Source organism: Chamaea fasciata, unplaced genomic scaffold (genome assembly GCF_029207755.1).
Source record: "Chamaea fasciata isolate MVZ Bird 193981 ecotype frontalis unplaced genomic scaffold, bChaFas1.0.hap1 SCAF_4, whole genome shotgun sequence".
In the NCBI taxonomy this organism is placed as follows: domain Eukaryota; kingdom Metazoa; phylum Chordata; class Aves; order Passeriformes; family Sylviidae; genus Chamaea; species Chamaea fasciata.
Genome location: NW_027094089.1, coordinates 52,189,237 through 52,207,459, shown reverse-complemented (window position 1 = coordinate 52,207,459; position 18,223 = coordinate 52,189,237). Strand labels below are relative to the sequence as shown.

The window sequence follows — 18,223 nt, the reverse complement described above, 5'->3', positions numbered from 1 at the left end:
TACTGTTGTCAGTAAAGTACTACTTAAAACAAACATTTCAATCCACAACATTTTTTCCCTAGCTACAAACGTTCAACCTTATAATACTTTAAAATAATAACTATAAAAACTATTTTTTTGTCCTGATGCCTCAGGCGAGTCACCGCCATCGGCTTCTGTACCACTGTCAGAAGACACCCTTGACTGTCAGACACACACAGGTGATTCAGCTTGGCACTCAAGCAGGACCGTTCTTTGAAACTTCTTTGTCCTGAGAAAGAATAAACCTCTTGAAAAAACCTAAAACAATGTAAAACCTCGACCAATTAAAACACCTTCATAAATCTTAACCTTAAATTCAACTTATACTTAACAATATCTAAACTTAAATCACACAAAAATTAGTCTTAATATTAACATAACACTAAAACTCAACCTAAAACACAACCCAACTTGGATCCAAGTACATAAAATCAAACATTCACTCATTCACTCCTGTTCCATGACACTAGATCTTTCTCCCATGATATGATGGGCTTCACTTTGCTTGTGTGTTTCATTCAGAGGAATCTGAAATCATCGGTGCATTCAGAGGAGTCTGAACTTGTTGGGTCTTGCATCTTGCTCTTGCATCTTGATGGAATGTTTCATGGCTTGGTGTGGAATCATGCTATCAAGCTTCTAGCCGATCCTGGCTCTCCCCCTTTTTCTTTTGCAATGGAAAAAACAACGAGAAAAAGAGAGCATTCTTGCTGGGTTTGTTTGTTTGTTTGTTTTGTTGGGTTTTTTTTAATAATAAAACAGTTGTGAATTGTCATTGGTGATTCTTACAATGGTGCAAACTCATTGCAAATGTCCAAATAGTTTTTGAGCATCATACAAGGTGATCTTCTGAGGGTAACTTTCTGAGGTTGAATTTGTGCATTTGGGATCAGCCAATTCCGATATTTTCAGATGGAAGAGGGCATCCCACTGCCGTTGTGGTGGGTCGCGCCTGCACTGCTGTGCTCAGCGGGGACAGCTCCCTCCGCTAAGCCGTCTACCCCCACGCCACCGGCTCCCCCCGTGCGGGTGAGAGATGGGAGGCAGGAGAGAGAGTGGGCTGCTCCACATCACTGCCATCTCCATCCTCAGCTCCGCCTCGGTGTTCTGCCCCTTGGCTCTGCTCTGTCCTGCCTTTGGCTCCGCCTGAGCTCATGTCATTCACCACGCCCCCCACAGGGGACCACGGAGTCCCTTCCTGTTCACGCGCAGTTGGTCTGGCAAGCAGAGAGGACACTTCCGCCACCTGTGTCACATGATCCAGGACATCCGGCGGACTTGACCGCACAGGCGCCATTGTATCTTTCACTGGACACATTGAGAAAGTCCTCAACATTTCACGATTTTTGAGCATGGCTGAGGATCTGGTTTTTCAGCCTCCGCCCCCTCAAGAGCCTGAATGGCAGCCTCGGCAGCCTTTCTCTTGACAGAGACAGTCTGCAAGGTATTTACGACTTCTTTCCAGACCACTGCCATTTCTGGCACGTGTTTCCTGTCTCTGCCGCCTGAAATCGCTTTTGTAAATTTCCCTCTTTTCTTGTCCCACAGAACCAACTGTTTTAAGTCACTTTCTTTTAGTTTTTCACCTCTCATTGAGAGGAAATTCAGCAAAAGCCACGTGGCCGCATTCAATCCTGTTTCCATGTTACCTTACTTACCTGTTGTTTCTCACCGCAGCTCTCTTTCACCCGCGACATGGCACCTCTGTCATGGACCAACTTCCCTGCTCTGTCCAACCTCGGGTGGGCTGAACATGGAGGCTTCATGGTGCTCCACTCTCTGTCGGAGGCTTCATGCACCGGAGCCCCTCCTGATGCCCGCGAGAGTAGGCTAACAATGTCATTAGGAATCCGGATTAAAAAATAAAAACAAACCATTAAAACTATCAAAACCCGCATAAAGCGCAGGGTCCTGCCGTTCAGGCGCCAGATGAAGTCACAGGGGAACCCCGATAATGAAGGGAAGTCAGCAAAGCAAACACAGATACAACCAATATGATCAGTGCTATGTTTCTCCTTTCTTGTGTGAAAGATGGTAGATTTTATACACTCTACATCGTTTACAGTTACAGGTGAATTCTTATTGGCATACACAGCAGGGAAGAAGGCAAACGCTCATTGTTTACCAACCCTTTAAGGTAGCTACTGCGTCCACAAAAATTACTATACTTGCTAACTACTATAAAACCTTCTGACCCTTGCTAACACCTGAAGTTATAATTCTAACTGCAACACACTCCTGGCACTGAATTTCTATCTGCGCCACAAGTCCTACAGGCCTCAGTGTTGAGGCCTAAAGGCCTCAGCAATGTGGCTCAGTCTGGATGATTCAACCACAGCCTATATCTCCAACAGAGCCCCTTAGTTACCACCTAGTCAATGAGAAAAGCCTTTTTGCTTTACTGTCTGGATCACAGAATCATAGAATGGTCTAGGTTGGAAGGGACGTTAAACATTGCCTTCTTCCAACCACCCTCCCACAGATAGCGACACCTTTCAATATACCACATTGCTCAGAGCCTCATCCAACCTGGCCTTACACACTTCCAGGGATGGGGCATCCTTAACTTCTCTGGGCAATCTCTTCCTGTGCCTCACTACTCTTACAGGAAAGAATTTCTTCCTGATATCTAATCTAAACCTACTATCTCTGAGTTTGAAGACATTCCCCTTTGTCCCCTTTGTCCCCTTTGTCCCTCTCCATCTTTCATGTAGGCACCTTTCATGTACTGGATGACTGCAAATAGGTCACCCCAGAACCCTCTCTTCTCCAGGGTGAACAAACCAAATTCTCTCAGCCTTTCCTCACAGGAGAGGAGCTCCAGCCCTCTAATCAACCTGGTGGCATCCTGATGTCCTTCCTGTGCTGGGGCCCCAGAACTGGATGCAGGGCTCCAGCTGGGGCCTCACCAGAGCAGAGCAGAGCAGAGCAGAGCAGAGCAGAGCAGAGCAGAGCAGAGCAGAGCAGAGCAGAGCAGAGCAGAGGGGCAGAATCCCCTCCCTCCCCTGCTGCCCACACTGCTTTGGATGCAGCCCAGGACATGTTTGTCTTTCTGGCCTGGGAGTGCCCAAGGCTGGGTCATGTCCAGCCTCTCACCGGCCAGCACTCCGAAGTCCTTCTCACAGGGCTGCTCTCCATCTGTTCATCCCCCAGCCTGTGCCAATAACAAGAGCTGCCCTGAACCAAGGTTCAAAATAGAAAGCTCTAAGTGCAAGGACAAAGGAATTTGTGATGTTGGGTATCCATAGCCAGAGTAAAAAATGTCATTGAAGGCTAAAATGTAGATATGACATTAATCAAGCCACTATTGGATTGATCTTTTTGTGTCTTGGACTTTTGCAGCTCAGGCCACAAAAGTGCATCTTGAAAATCCCATAGGAAGCTGTCATCTCCTGCCTAACTGGGTGCAACTCTGAAATTCTGAACTCAGCATTGTCTTAAAATCATTGAAACAGTCTCTCATATATGAGAGAGGCATTATTTTAATGCCTTGCCACAACATCTACGTATTTTCCCTGAATCCATGTTCAAAATTACTGAGGGGGGCTGGGTGAAGGGAGGCTGTGAGAACTTGTGGTTTGAAGTTTGGGGGTGGGAGAGACTTTGTAAGGGAGTGGGTTGGATTAACAAGACCTCCGATCCAGGAGTCTGGTCCCTAAGTATGTTGCCTGTGACTGCAACTGAGTCACTCTGTCTTCTCTAATGTAAGCTGAACCACAAAAGCTTCTTAAGCCTTTCTCTAGAAGAAGAATTTTCCACACTTGGAATGGCTTGTAAAGAAGATGCTTCAAGGACATATCTCAGGGGGAAGAATACAAACAAAAGACCCAGGAAAAAGAAAGGCATTCAGTGATACTTAGCAAAGCAGGGCAGTAGTTTGGAAGTGGCAAAGCATTAGGCAATACTGGCAGTGTTGTGTTGACAGCAATTTAACCCAGTAAGAAAGGGAATCAACTGAGTCATGTGTGTTCAAAGAAGAAGCCATGGCAAGTCACAGAGTATACAGGACACCTCAGTAACAGAGCAGGGATGTTCTGCAGGGGGAGGAGACTATTTTGCTTTGAAGGATGAGTAATAAAGTTTGAGGCAAAGAGGTGCTCAGCTGTGTTGGCAGTGAGTGTAAAACTGATGCTGTTGCACTCACTCTCACAAAGCTTCATCAGTATACACAAGTGAGCTCTTTGTATCACGAAATAGCTTCAACTGGATAGTGTTCCCACTTTTGCTCTATAAATACTCACTGTCTTCTAGGTAACAGCTGCATAAGCATAACTTCTACCTAGTGGAACATTTTTAAATTAGCCTACCTCCTCTTCCTGAAGTAAAATAAGTTTTCTTTACTAAAGCTTCAAGGTCACACAATGAGGGGGCATAGTGACCTCTGGCTCTTCAGCACTGAGTGAAACATGCATGTAATTCTTGAACAGAGCACAGTATGCAGGTATGGAAGCTTTTGGGGGCTGCCCTGCAGAGCAAGAGGGTGTAAACAAGCAAGTAGAGAGTGTAACCAGCACGCAGAGAGAGCAAACAGCAAGCAGAGAGCACTGGGAAGATTTACAATCTGACCTGAAAGATACCTGGGCACTTTTTGCTGCTCTGGATTTCCACTATGAGTGGAATCCTGGCCAAGCACTATCTTTGTCCATTACTTACTGCTCAGTCCTATTCCTGCTCTTCCCAAAAGAAGCTCATGTATTTGGTGTGGACTTCAGGGAGGGAAGTGAAGAATTTTGATCTATAAGAGTAAATAAAGGCATAGAATTGCTGGTTTAAGTTGTTCATGTTCTTCATTAAAGACAGTGTCTTCTTTCCAGACTTTCCTGTAAAAAAGTGACTCTGCCCTAGGAATCTTGCCTGCCAGTGTTGGGGAAGCAGCCTGCAGCTCAGGTAGTATGTCCTTCCAGAAAATACTCTGCTCACATTATTCATTAGAAACTGTCTACTTATTTCTGTTACCCTTTGCAGGAAATTCTCAGTTAATAATTTTAAAATTATCATGTATAATAGCCCCTCTGCAGTTGTGGCATGGTGGGATTGTGCCTAGGACTTGATTTCTGTGCAAAACAGTAATATGTCCCCACCTTGATCAGCCCCACCACCTTTTATGCTCAGATCCCGAATCCAGGCAAAGGCTATATGGGGAAGATTCCTGTCTCCTTGCTGCAACTGGGGAGGAAGAGATGAAACACTGGCACAGGGGGTGGCTTGGCTCCTCCTTCTCTTCCTGAACTGTTGGAGGAGCAGAGGCAAAGTGTATTGGACTTCTGCTGCAGAACAGTGAAGCAATACAACAGACAAAAAGGACCAGCAATTACCCATATTCCAAGAAGGGGCTGTTTACCAGCTGTTGTTTGTTTACGAATTTACCTAAAGCTACCTTCAAATTCAGACTTTCTGTGAGTAGCCTGTTCTGTGCCCAGAAGACATTTAGAAGTTTCACTTTCTGCCACCCATTTTTGTGAATCTAACCACCATATGAAAAGATCTGCAATAGCTATGGCACAGACCACCCTTGAGAAGTTCGTATATACTGAAGGAACATTCAGTATGGTTCTACAAATACAATAAAGGGGCATGTAGCTCAAGGCTTAGCTCACATATGACTCTATGTTTCCTCTGTCACAAATTAGTCCTGCCCCTCAACAGTGAGGGAATTTGAATAGTACAGGCAGTTTTACCTAGCAAGGGTGTGCAGAGCTTGGCTTCAGGCTTATATTTGTGTAATACCTGAGGTAGCGTGACTGCTGCTGTCAGAGGTCTGAGACAGAGTGAAGCCTTGAGGGAACCCATTCCAGCCTACACATTTTCCCAAGCAGATTTTCGCGCCCTCTGTGACCACCAGGTCACCTAAATATACTATTTCTTATTTACATTGACAGATAGAGGTATAATGCACCCAACACTATCTCACACAGGCTAAATCCCTGTCCTGAGAGCACCCTCATGAGCAGAGCTGACACAGAAACTAAGCTCTAAGTACGTGGCTGTATATACTGTGAGGAAAAAAGCAGGTCCCATGCCATCTCTGGATTTCCCATTTCCCTTTCTGATCTCCCTCAAGGTAGGGAGACTCCAATCTGGCAGTGGAAGTCCTCTGATGGAGAGCTGGAGGGCGCGGCCTGGCCTTTGCACACAGGGCTGGAGCGTGGATGTGTTCCTGTGTCACCTCTGTGCGGATGGTGAGAAGGGCACAGGGAAGTGTGTGTGGGTGGGGTGCAAAGCACACCCATGTGACAAGCAACCCCACGGTTGGGGGTTAGGTTTGTTCTTTTTTTTACTCTAAAGAGTTTTCGCCATAAGTTGCTAGGAGAATAAGTACTGGGTGCTTAAGGGTGCTTGACCAAAACAAAGAGGTGCCCAAAAGTCAGAAGGGGTAGATAAGGATTTGGGGGGGGAGCAGCTTCACTCTCTCGCTCTCAGCGTCGAATCGGAGAGGACACGGACACACACGGGCAGGCTGCTGCTTGCTGCGGGAGGAGTTTGCTTCCCAGCTGGGCCTGGTCTTGAGAAAATCAACCACCATCTACCCGTGTGCCCCGGAACGCTGAGCTCGTCTCCTCCCGCCCTGTTGTGCCAGTGCTCTCCCACCACCACGGGTTCTTCAGCACTGCCTTCAGGCTTTTTGCTACTCTATAGCCCTGCACCCTCTGCCAGGACATCCCTGACATTCCAGCTACCACCTGTGGAACTTATGAAATACCTCATCCACCTGCCCAAGATTTTCCACCTTTCCAGCCTGGTGCTCTCAGAGTCCCAAGAGACTGGACTGCCCTGGGCTTTGTGAAACAAAGCCCCTCGAGGTTCCTGGTTCTGTTTGTTATTAATGCTGTAGTTGTTGTTGTTTGTTTGCTTGCCTTTGTTATATATATTAGTAAAGAACTGCTATTCCTATCCCCATACCTCAGCCTGAAAGCCCCTTCAATTTTCTAAATTATAATAATTCGAAGGGAGGCCCTGCCCCTCCTCAGCAGATACCTGTCTTTCAAAACAAGACACCCACCACAAGGGGAAGATGTGCATGAGCAGCAGTGGTTCTGCTGGAGAAGGAGAGTGCTTTCCCCACAGAAGAAATGGGCACCACTTGGGAGTTCCCGGGAGGCAGATGCACTGTGATGGAAGGATGTGACACCACCAACAGCAATTGTCATTACCCTTCAGAGCAGTGGTTTATTTGAAACATGTTTCCAACTGACCTGACAAATTCATTTCCAAAAAAACAACGGATGGCAGCAGACAAATGGCTCAGGAATTTCAAAGCCTCTCCAGAGAAAGGAAGTGTCACTATAAGCCTACACTATCTTAACATAAAGAAAGAACGGGATCTTAACATCTGCATTAGCTTAAAATAGTGAAAGGACACATGTTGTAGCCTGGATTTTTGCAGTTATTCTCATGGTTTCCATTGGCATAGCTCCACAATTCTCAAACCTTCTCCTTATCTCAAAATGGCGTTTTGAGCCAAAATCTACATGATTTATTTAATGACTATAGATATTTTCCCTGCATCATCTTGGTCCAACCATACAGTTCCTAAATGCTTCAGTTTCTTGCCTGCAAAACACAGATTAAAATCCTGTACTGATCTTCTGCTTTTAGACAGCAGACTCCTTGACAGAGTATTTTTCCATATGTTCTTTCTTTTTCTTTTTTGATGGTGCTGGACTCTCCTTTGCTGGAACCTTATCCCTGCACAAAACAATGCTAAGAGGGCTGTATTCCTTCACTATCAACTGATGAGTAGCAGAGCCTCAGTTTTGACTGATTTTTTTTTTAAATTTATGCCAAGGTTTTGTTTTCCTTTGTTGCAATTTTACTGCTGCCTGTCCCATCCCAAAACCAAACTCTTTTGATAGTTTTTCTTTTTGCATTTTCCCCTTCCCTTACATATTTACTGCTGCAATTTTTGGAAAGAATTAAGTTTGTCTTCCCTTCTGCATCCTCATCACATGACAGAAGGCCCATTAAATGCTAGAACCAATAATTAAAACATAAGAACTGACCTTTTCTTTCTGAAGCTGATTTTCATACATTCTCTGCTCTGACCCGTCCTCCAGAGTAATGTCCTAATCTTCTGAGAAGGTAATCAAACATAAATGGAATCAAGGGGATGACTCTGTCTTGTCTTCTGATGCATACCCATCATGCAGAATCAGGAGACAGGAGGCTTGTGGTACAGCATAATTGATCTTTGGAGAGATGAAGTCATGGGCATGGGTAAGACTCTTATTTCTCTCACTTGAGACAATTGACAGCTCAACCCAGAGGAGTTATATCCTTATGAAGTTTGTATAACTGAAAGGAGCACCAGACTAGTTTTCCTTGTTCCGGGAAGCCCAGCCCCTCCGTACCATTGGGGCTGTACTTCAGGGGTTAACAAGGCTGTTTGCTATCCTGAATTTTCCTTCCTCCTCTGCTGCTAGTGAGAGCAGGTTTGGCCACTTAGACCTGCTGGAGTTACAGAGAAGGTAAGGCTTTGCCTGGTGGTGATGGGGCTACATCAAGCTCAAGCCCAGAACTCCATTAGGGTTTAAAAATCTGGAAGTGTAGAAGTGACAGCATGTGGGTACTGTACAGTCAGAAGGAACTATACAAGTGTATTGACTAAATGGACATGAAAAGATCCGCACTGTCATTAAGGAGAAGATGACCATGGATGCAGAAGGAGAAAGGTCTTGTAGGAAGATGTAAATGAGGAAGGAAAGAACCAATTCTTGTATCAATCCTATCAGTAGTCACATAATCTTAACAAAGCAAGGGATAAGCTGAGGAGCAAAAAATGGCAATGCCTGTTGAAACTAGCATGCAACAAATGAACTTCAGCAGCTACCACAGGGCTGTTCACTGCTGATTCTTTAGACAGCTCTTGGTTAGGTGTTGCAATACAGCCCTCCTGGAAACAAAAGGACACATCACTCCCAATGGAGCATGACTAGTCAAGATTGGTCTGGCACAGCTGTGACACAGAGGGGCAGAAGTGAATTTGGATGGAAATTATAGGCCACTGCATGCCTCCCATAATGTGGAAGGGATTATATCTGCCTCTTGAGATGCACAGGTCTGGGAAAACTCTGGTTCTGCTAGCAGCTGCAGAGAGGACATTCAAGCTTAGAAGACAGAAGATGCTCGGAACAATGTCATTTCATTCCCAGTTGTTACCAAAATGTTCTTACCCTCCTCTTGCCTCTCATTTTTTTCCTCATCAGAGCTGAGTCAGTAAGAGCTATCCTGTTTACAGAATGTACCCTAAGATCAAACAGGATCTGAGGACTGACTATGTTCCTCTAGCAGAGATCTGGACTCAGGCTTATCACAGCTCATCCAAGTAAAAATTTTGATGCTCAGTTGGTAGCTAGATCAGATGGGTGGGTTCCCACTAGAGAGCCATGGTGTCTCCTATACAAAGGACTGTGCCTTGCCAGTTGAAGGAAGGACATTTAAAAAAGCATATGAGTAACTGTGGGGATTGGCACCAGCTGCTGTTAATGGAAAAGACACCAGTCCCTGAGTGAACATAAATCCAAACCTAAAAGTACAAAGACTGAGTACAAGCACTGTTTCTGGACCAGGAGAAGGCAGGGGGAAAAGCACAGCAGTCTTACTTTCTATGAAGCCAGCACTGCATAAATTGCAGTCTCAGCTCCAGTAAATGTTCATCAGTCTCCAAACAAACTGTGAAAATAGAGAATTAACTGCTGTATCCATCAGAAGGATTCCGAGTAAAAGAGAGACATCTGCAAATATTCAATAAACCCAAATGTGGATTGTTGATACAAATATAGCTTCCACCATTACAAACAGGGGGGGGGGGGGGGGAGCCCAGTCACTGCTCCAAGGATTTCAGCAAAAATTATGCAAATGAAGCCAGGTTATTTTTCAGAAAATATGTTATTGATTTGTTTTCTGAAAATCACATTTCCACCAGAAGTCTTCGTTCAGTCAGGATCTTTTCCTCAGCAGACAGGAAGCAAGCACTGGTCTCAGCAGGCATCTGGCTCTGAGGGTAATTGAATAGTACAGCAGAGCAGTTTTGGGACTCATCAACTCTCATGGGCTTTAAAATGAGATTACACAGTTCTTTAAATACATCAGTTATATTTTAGCCTCTAAGAAAAATGTTATTGCTAGATGAAACTCTTCTGGGTTTTTTACAGCAATAAAATAGAGCAAACATGCTCTCTCTGCTGCCCATTCACCAGTTTTGACCATGTGCTTGGAGATCTTCTGATCACCCCAGGTGAGAAAGGTAATTAATTCATGTCCTGTGACAGTCACGTTCTCCTGTTAGAGCTTCCTAAGAGAGGCTTTGAAGTTTCCAGGTTTGACAAAGTCAGACAGAGCTGGACTTGACAAGATACTCTTCTGTACTTAGAGAAGTTATGAGTTGTTCTGCCCACAGCCAAATGAGACACAAGCTCTTTTCCAGTCAATAAAGGTGACTCATTGGTCATAAAATGTGTGCTCTGCATGTTTGTCCACAGCTTGCCATCAGTCTTGCTGCCTTCTATTTCTGATAAGCCAGGATTGCATAACTGGTTAGAAAAGGAATTAGCATGGCAGATGATGGGGAATTTTAAAGGTACATTTTAAGATAAATTAAACACACATTTTTATTTAAATATAAAAGAAACTCTTAATGAACTTAAAAACTTAAAACTTATTTAAACTTAATAAGTATGCTGAGCAGAGTCCTTCAGTAACAAGAGGTTCTACACAGGCTTTCCAAAGTTACATCACGAGTACAATTTTTATATATGCTTACAGCAGCATTGATCCCAAGACTGGATGCATGGGACATCTCAGCCCAGCTGTGAGTCTGTTCCCCAGTCCAGTTCTGCCATCCTATGATGCTTCCTGACCTTGGGCTCCTCTTGGATCCCATGCTAGGATGGCTACAAGACAGTGCTGAGGCTGTTGATTATCTCATCATAGAGGGAAAATTTACACCCTTCACAAAATCTTTTTGTTTCTGTCATTCCTGCTTCCAGTGAGATTAACACCTCCTTCCAGATGGGCCTTCTTGCCCTCCATGCCACATCATACTTTGGTCACAAATTTCCACTACTGAGCAGTTAGGATTAGATTTTCCCATTCATAGATCAAACTGGCTGATGAAGGGAGCTTTTTAGTCTCTTAAAAATAATTCTGAGGGGCATTTTAAGTAGGGGGACAGAGACTCTGACCTGGATTTTGTGTCAAGGGAAGAGCCAATCTATACTTACTTTGCTCAGTACTGTTAATGAGATGGTCTCCAGGCATTCACAATTCTAGGCCTGCTTAAATAAAAGGGAAGCTGGGGCCAGGGTGTTGGAATTACTTGGGAGGCACTGGACACAGCATATGGGAATCAGCTCACGCACAGACTGGCTGTGACATGCCATGTACACCCACCTCTGAGCCCTGTGGTGTAAAATGGCACTGACAGATGCCTCCGAGAGGCTGTGGTCACTGCCCAGGGTCACAAGTGTGTCTGAGCCGAAAACGGTGCCCTACTCCCCTGGGACACCACACCCTACAGTCCCAGCCTTCCTGCTATCCTTAGCATGGCCTTTCTCTGCTTAAACAGTAATGCATGTTCCCTTTCCCCTATAATTAATTAGCATGAAATAATTTATGTTGAGAAAAAAAAATCTTTCTCAGCCTGCTGTGTGTTTAGACAACTATAAATCTCTTGAATAAATTGATACAATAACTATGCTGAACTTCTAAATCCTCCTAGAAAATAACCACTACAGTTTCTATATGTGTGTCTGTTAACTCAACACCTCGTCAGAGAATATGAGAGATGTCAGCTCTGAATGGGCACTGGAGTTCCAGGAAGTGAGAAACACAGCTGCAAACGCTTGCTGGCATCACTCATTTGTCTGCCACCTTGCAGGAGAGATGATGTCCTGTGCCGCCTGGGGCTGTAGTCTCATCCCCTCATAGGTAGGGGTGAAGCAGTCCACCGTTGCCCCAGGCAGGGAACAGACCTGAAAAGCAGTGGGTTTAAGGGGCAAGGACAGAGCCCGGCCCATGCAGTGATCCCTGTGGTACACAGAGCACAGTGGCCATTACATGCTGGTATCTTGTTGGCTGTGCTGATTTCAAAGCTGCTGCACCTTCATTCTTTCATGGGTGTGTTGTCCCTGTGTTGACACTGGTGCGTTGTGCTCTCACGCTGGTTTCTGGGACCACTAAACTCTCGCTCTGCGGGCCCAGAGTTTGTGGCACGAAGCAGACGAAAAACATCAGTGAAACGGGTGGTGCCACCTACTGGGAACGGAGATTTTTACAGACAAGACCGCGGACTGATCTGATGCAATCAGTTAGACTCTCTTCAGGCCTTTTCTGACACTTTTGCATCAAGATGTTTATCGAGAGCCCACTGGCACTGCTGAAACTCAGCATCCAAGTCTGTCTGTTTAGAAATTTCTATGGGGCACCTCCCTCTCACAAAATACTAGTGTAAAAGCACGTGGAAGGGCCAATAAGATATGCTTCTGGATTTTGGACCTAAGAGGAGAATATGTTCATGCTGCTGTGGTAAAAGGGAGATTAAATGCCCTGCAGCTGTGGCAGACAGATTTGGGTTGTTTTTGGGGGTCTCATAGGAGAAGAGAGGTGTTGATCTTTCAAAAAAGTCTTGGAGAGATTCTCTCTTCTGCTTTTGCCAAAGTTGTTTCCCAAAACTTTTGACACACCACCCTTATGAAACAGGATACAATTTTATCACTAACCTTTGCCTCAGTACCTAAAGTATTCGTAAACTAGAGAGCTCTGGGGCCTGGGGAGAGACCTTTTTCAGCCCCCTTCTCTAGAAACCTGTATTACTGGATTTGGCCATAGTTCTGTTTATGAAACATAATCGGCTTCAGACTGCTCAGCAACTCCTGTGTCATTTGGAGCAGCAATTTCTCATTGCTGTTCAATAAAACTCCTTCTTGTTCATAGTACTCACAGCCAAACAGCAAGTCAGGTTTTGCTGCAGTGTGTGGTCATTTTGTCAGATCTCAAAGAAAAGAGAAACCATCAATAAGTCATTTGCTGCTGGCCAAAGACTGTCCACATTTGATTTAGTGGGCATTTCATCTATAATTTCTGTGGGGAAATTATCATGAATGTCTTAGAAAAATCCTTTTTGAACTGCAAATTTCTCTCCTTGTAATGTTTGGAATCTCCCTCCCTGCCTCCATTTATTGCTAACACATATTGTCTAACAAGCAAAACTCAATTAATTCCTAATATTTTAAATGCTGTCTCCAGCAGTTATTTTAGATGAGCTATTTGCTGTATTAGAGCTGCAGGGCCCTGTTTGGCTTTCAAAAAAAAAATAAATCACAAATTCATGAGGTTGGCCTAGTAACAGAAATTCATCAATGCTTTAGTGCCCTCAGAAACAGACTGGAGTCATTTTCAGAGCAACAGGTTAACACATGTTTTGGATCCTGATTTGGACTGCAAGGCAGATACAGCATGGATGCACGAAGGTTCACTCCAAATCCTAATCTAGCAAATTTCTCATTAAGTGAAACATACTTAGTGGAGGGACTTGAGAGTAGCCCATTCCAATGTGCTCTGTTGTGAGCTAGGATGGGCAGGCTTTGCCAGAACAGGACTTTGAAGCTGGCCTTCCTTGCTGATGGGCTTCTGTTTAGAGAGGGATCATTCACCCTTCTGTTTTGCAGGGTTTGCTAGGTGTTTTTTTTTTCTAGTTGTTGTTGTTACTTTGGTTTTTGGTTTTGTTTTAATCCAACTGCTCTATTCTTGATGCTCTAAAATGTGCCTAGAATAGGGGCTGTCTTATATTTGGGTAGGAAAAAAAAAAACCCCAAGTGTTGTGACTTTTAATGTGTGGGTGAGACAAAAGCCTTTTCAAAAGCTCTAACCTCAAAATCCCAGCCTGAAGTACTAGTGTTCCTGAGAAAAGCCAAAAGCATCTGTAGGGAAATTGCCTTTGGATCTCTTGTGTTACTGTTTGATGTGAATGGCAATATTCTCCAATTCCTGTGCTGCAAAGCTGTTCTGAGAGCTTCAAGGGTTTTTATACCTGAGACTGGTTTTCCTCAAACCCTGAAAAGGAGACTTGTAGCCTCCCTCTTAGAAGCACCCAAATGCATAGTCCCATGTGGAGAAACACCTTTAATGTTCTCCATTTCTTAATCCTTGACTTTGAGAGAGTTTCAGTGTATCCTTAAAAGGAAGAGCTGGGAAAAAATCGTTATTTGGGAAAGAAATACAATGCTACTGGCCTTAGGAAGTAGAAATATAATGCTTTTCTGAAAATCATATGTAAGAGGGAGAGGGAACAGGGGTGAGTGAAAGTGAATGAGAAGGCTGGGAAGGGCAAGTGGGAACAGGACACTTTAAATGATTTCCTGCTGAACCATGATGTTAATCTGTGTGTCACAAATCATCTTTAGATAGAATTTCAAGTGAAAACATGTCTGAATAATTTGTGTGCTTTCTTCCAAGAGGATAAGTAATCTTAGGAAAAAAAAAGTTGTTTTTGTTTTGTTGGGGTTTTTTTTGTCTGCTAGAAGTGGTTTATTTTCAAACTCTGAGGCCTGATGCCATTCTTGTTTATGCAGTTTTCACATTCATGAAAATTTTCCACTGGCTCTAACAACTTTGCTCCTGATTTACACCCATGATCAGCATTCCAGCCAAAGAAAAGTAAAAAGGTTTACAGGGTCTCCACAAGCTTCAGAGCTGGAGCTTAAAGCAGTGTAAAGCATATGTCACATCTCTTGCCTTGTAAGCCAGTGACCCCAGAAACTCCAGTTTATACACCTTCACCCTTCATTTACTAAAAGGAAAGGGAAAAGATTATCATGGTACATTAACATGAAGGCTATGCATGCAAGAGGCTCAAGGGAGATTTATAACCTTGAAGCTTTCTTTACAAATAGTCCTTGAAACAGTGGTTTGGGAGGGGGGAAGTCAAACTTTCCTCTAGTACAAGATGGAATAAACAGCTTAGATTTCTTTTTTCTGCCCTTTTTGTGATCCAAGGAGAATAGAGCTGATCTTGTCTGAGCTGCCTCATTGAGGCCGTGGTAATATTGACACTGATTTGTTCCTATATGTCCTTGGAGTATTTGCTAGGGAGCAGGGGGGATGTTGTCTCCTCCTCGCCTTCTGTGAGGAACGCCTTTTACTAAAAATTACTGGGGGGAGTGAATCTGTTCTGAAAAACATGGTACGGGGTATAAGAGCAAAGAAGAGACTTCTACCACTTTCAAGGTCTTTTGGGACAAGAACATAATCCAGCCCAGTTCAGGCTGAATTGTGCATGCATGCTGAAGCCCTGCCAGCACGGCTGGCAACCTACAGCCTGGTTATCAGTATGTGCTAACAAAGACCTTGTGCCTGACTCCAGTGAATGATTAACCCTGGGTCTCTAGTGGCCATGTGGACCATATGCCTTCACAGGTTAGTGCTGCCTGCTCTGGGAGCACAGTATTCATTTCCCTTACCTCTCCTGACTCTGCCTGAGATGTGGCTTTTGTGCTGCTTTCAAGAAGGCTTTTGCTAAAGGTGTCCTTGTTGAAGAGTAAGGTTTGCTCCAACATATGTGGGAGTCACCAAGAGCCACAGAAGCCTTCACATTTGGTGACACAAGTGTTATCAAGCAGAGAGCTGAGTGAGTGGATGACCCTTTATTTCCACAATGTGCTTTGTCATGGCAAATGATGTCACAGGTTGCCTACAATCCCTCCTGCTTATGACTTTGAGTGGCACCTGTACCCTCTTTGACAGACAAGGCTTTTCTGGGAACAGACTTACTGCTGGCAAAACTTTGGGGAACATGTGATGAAGAGAGAGTACAACAACAACAACAACAACAACAACAACATGAATGCTATATTTGAGTCACATAGAAAAGGACATGCAGGACTTGAATGATCACAGGAGCAGTAACATAATACACACCTCGGAAGTGATCCGCTTTCAGTGGGTGAGTAACTCTACTGGATATGGCACAACAGAGGGGAAGGGAGGCTGCTGACATATATCTGCTTTCCTTCTGCAAGAATGCTTTCCTGTAACCACAAATACCGTTCAACAAGCCTCTGTGAAGCTGTGTCAGACTAGCAACATTTCCATGCTGTACCTGAAAATTATGCTTTGACTTCCAGTACCTTTGCGCAATAAATATTTGCACAATGTAAAGGAAAGTGGGAAGATCCCAGCCTAAAGTCTTCCCTGCCTTTCTTCTGCATATGATATGTTTTGGTGTGGCCACACATAGTCCTGCCCATTCCCCAGATGTCCATGCTCAGAGTACTCTGGCAACCGTGGGATATGGTTTCTGGTAGGACTCAGTAAGTTAGCCACTTTGGAAACTGAAATTCAGGTTAGCAACATTGTAGGACACATTTGTGAATATTGCGTTTAAGTGACAAACAAGCCGTGTTTCAAATGCAGTGGCTTATAATCTCCTTCAGCTGTGAAGATGCCCAGTTATGAAACTCCCCCTTCGTGTGAAGCCTCTAATTTTCCACTGGATGCTTGGTCCTGGTAGCTCTCCCCATGCACAAATGTCTCTGCCACTTCCCCCATCTTCAGGGCAGCTGGTGGTCCTCCATGCCATCCATTGTCACTGGGGGCTAGGGAGAAGTAGACACAGCTGCAAGGATGAACTCTGTTTTGTAACTGTAAAATAACTCCCAAGGATCTTTGCTGTCCTCTTCCTTTGGAGGTGATAGCAGCCTGCCTGTCTCTGCACACCCAGATCTTGCCAATGTGTTGACTGCACTGTGAAGGGCCCAGGTCCCTGACATGTTCCATGCTTCCTTCCTGCAGCTATTACCACCTGCCTGCATCTCCTTTTTCTGGGAAACTGTTTCCCTGTGTGCAGCATGTCTTAAACATGGCAAAACAGGTTCTTGCCCTTGTTCCCTTGCTCTCCCTATGGGGTTTAGCAGCCTAGGTTGGTTATAGGAGTCCTGAGCGACCCAGTAATGTGAGACTGCAGTATCACAGGGCCAGGTTCACTGCTCTGTCTCAACAGAGCACTGGCACCCATGTCTAGATTTTCAGCATGTGAAAACTCTTGTTGGCTACTCTGCAGATTTAAGAACTGCAGGGAATGAGGGCCAAGGCCAGGTAAAGCCAAAAGGGTTATTATCTGTACTTTTCAGTATGATAAATAAAGAGTGTCCATTTCCCTTTCTGGGATGACAGTGCCATGCTTGCGGATTCATTCATGCCATCAACCTTTTGCTACCAGGTACAGCAACTTGGAAATGGGTCTATTTTAACTCTTACTGTGGAGGTAACACTGTTCAGACACAAAAACCCACCATGTGATTTCTGTAGAGGTCTGCAGAAGTGGCATAAGATGGAAGGAACTGGAGGGGATAATACTGTAGGGATGCATTGTGTCAAGAGGTTTGTCAAGCTAAGAGCACTGCCAGTACAGACATGGCTTTGGTGTTTTCATCTCCTGCTCTGACATCCTAGGTGTGTATGGAAACCACTGGAACTAAGAAATCTCTTATTTAAGTCCCTGTTTATTTCACTCTGGTCCCAGGTGCCTTCACTTCCTTATGTACTTTTTGTGATCTTTGTCTCTGTGGGTACATTGTCACAGCTAGGACTTGGAGAGCACGTCCAATGGGCTTTGTAGTGAAGGTGCAGCTACACTCAGGACTGAGATGTACCATCAGCCTGGCAGCACTGAAATCTTTAGCTTAGCACTAAAAATATTTGTGCCATCATTCTGGTTCCTGAAAAATCATGGAGTAGGCCTGAAAATATCAAATGGAAAATCAATACAGGTGGAATTTGTTTTCTATGTTTTTGAGTACTTGATGAATCAAGTTTTCACATTTTTCTTCATGATCACAGCTCATATCAAGAGCCTGCTCTATGAAAACTGGTTGTCATGAAGAATTCTAGGCTTCTTACCTATTACCTACTTACCTCCACAGGAGGTTACTGCACTTGTATACTTGTATACTGCAAATGGTCCAGGACAGTTGCTCTTTGGGGGGTCCTGAGGCAGTCAGTTGTAACTAGTATCACAGTTGCCTGCCACAGACAAGTAGTTTTGATAAGGTTTTTTCTGTCTTTAGAACACCCCAGATAGAGCCCTGACTGTAGCTGTAACTTGCCCACATAGCCCCACAGACATGCTCCTCAACAGGCTGGCTGAACCTCCCCACTGAAAGAAAAAGCCAGTTAAGCAGCTGTGACTTTGATTTCAAACACAGCTCTC

The 18,223-nt window shown here is 44.4% G+C and overlaps 1 protein-coding gene across 4 annotated transcripts in view; it reads left to right on the top strand.

Moving 5' to 3' along the window:
- Nucleotides 1–15,472: 15,472 nt before the first annotated feature.
- The window catches only part of TRABD2A (TraB domain containing 2A), a 154,160-nt gene continuing 151,409 nt past the window's right edge, over nucleotides 15,473–18,223 (top strand). For 2 of the 4 annotated variants that reach the window (XR_010720513.1, XM_066181557.1), the window contains exon 1: nucleotides 15,473–15,958. The gene's annotated coding sequence lies outside the window, so the exon portion shown is untranslated. The remainder of the gene's footprint in view (nucleotides 15,959–18,223) is intronic. The other 2 variants (XM_066181556.1, XM_066181554.1) reach the window with 1 other exon arrangement.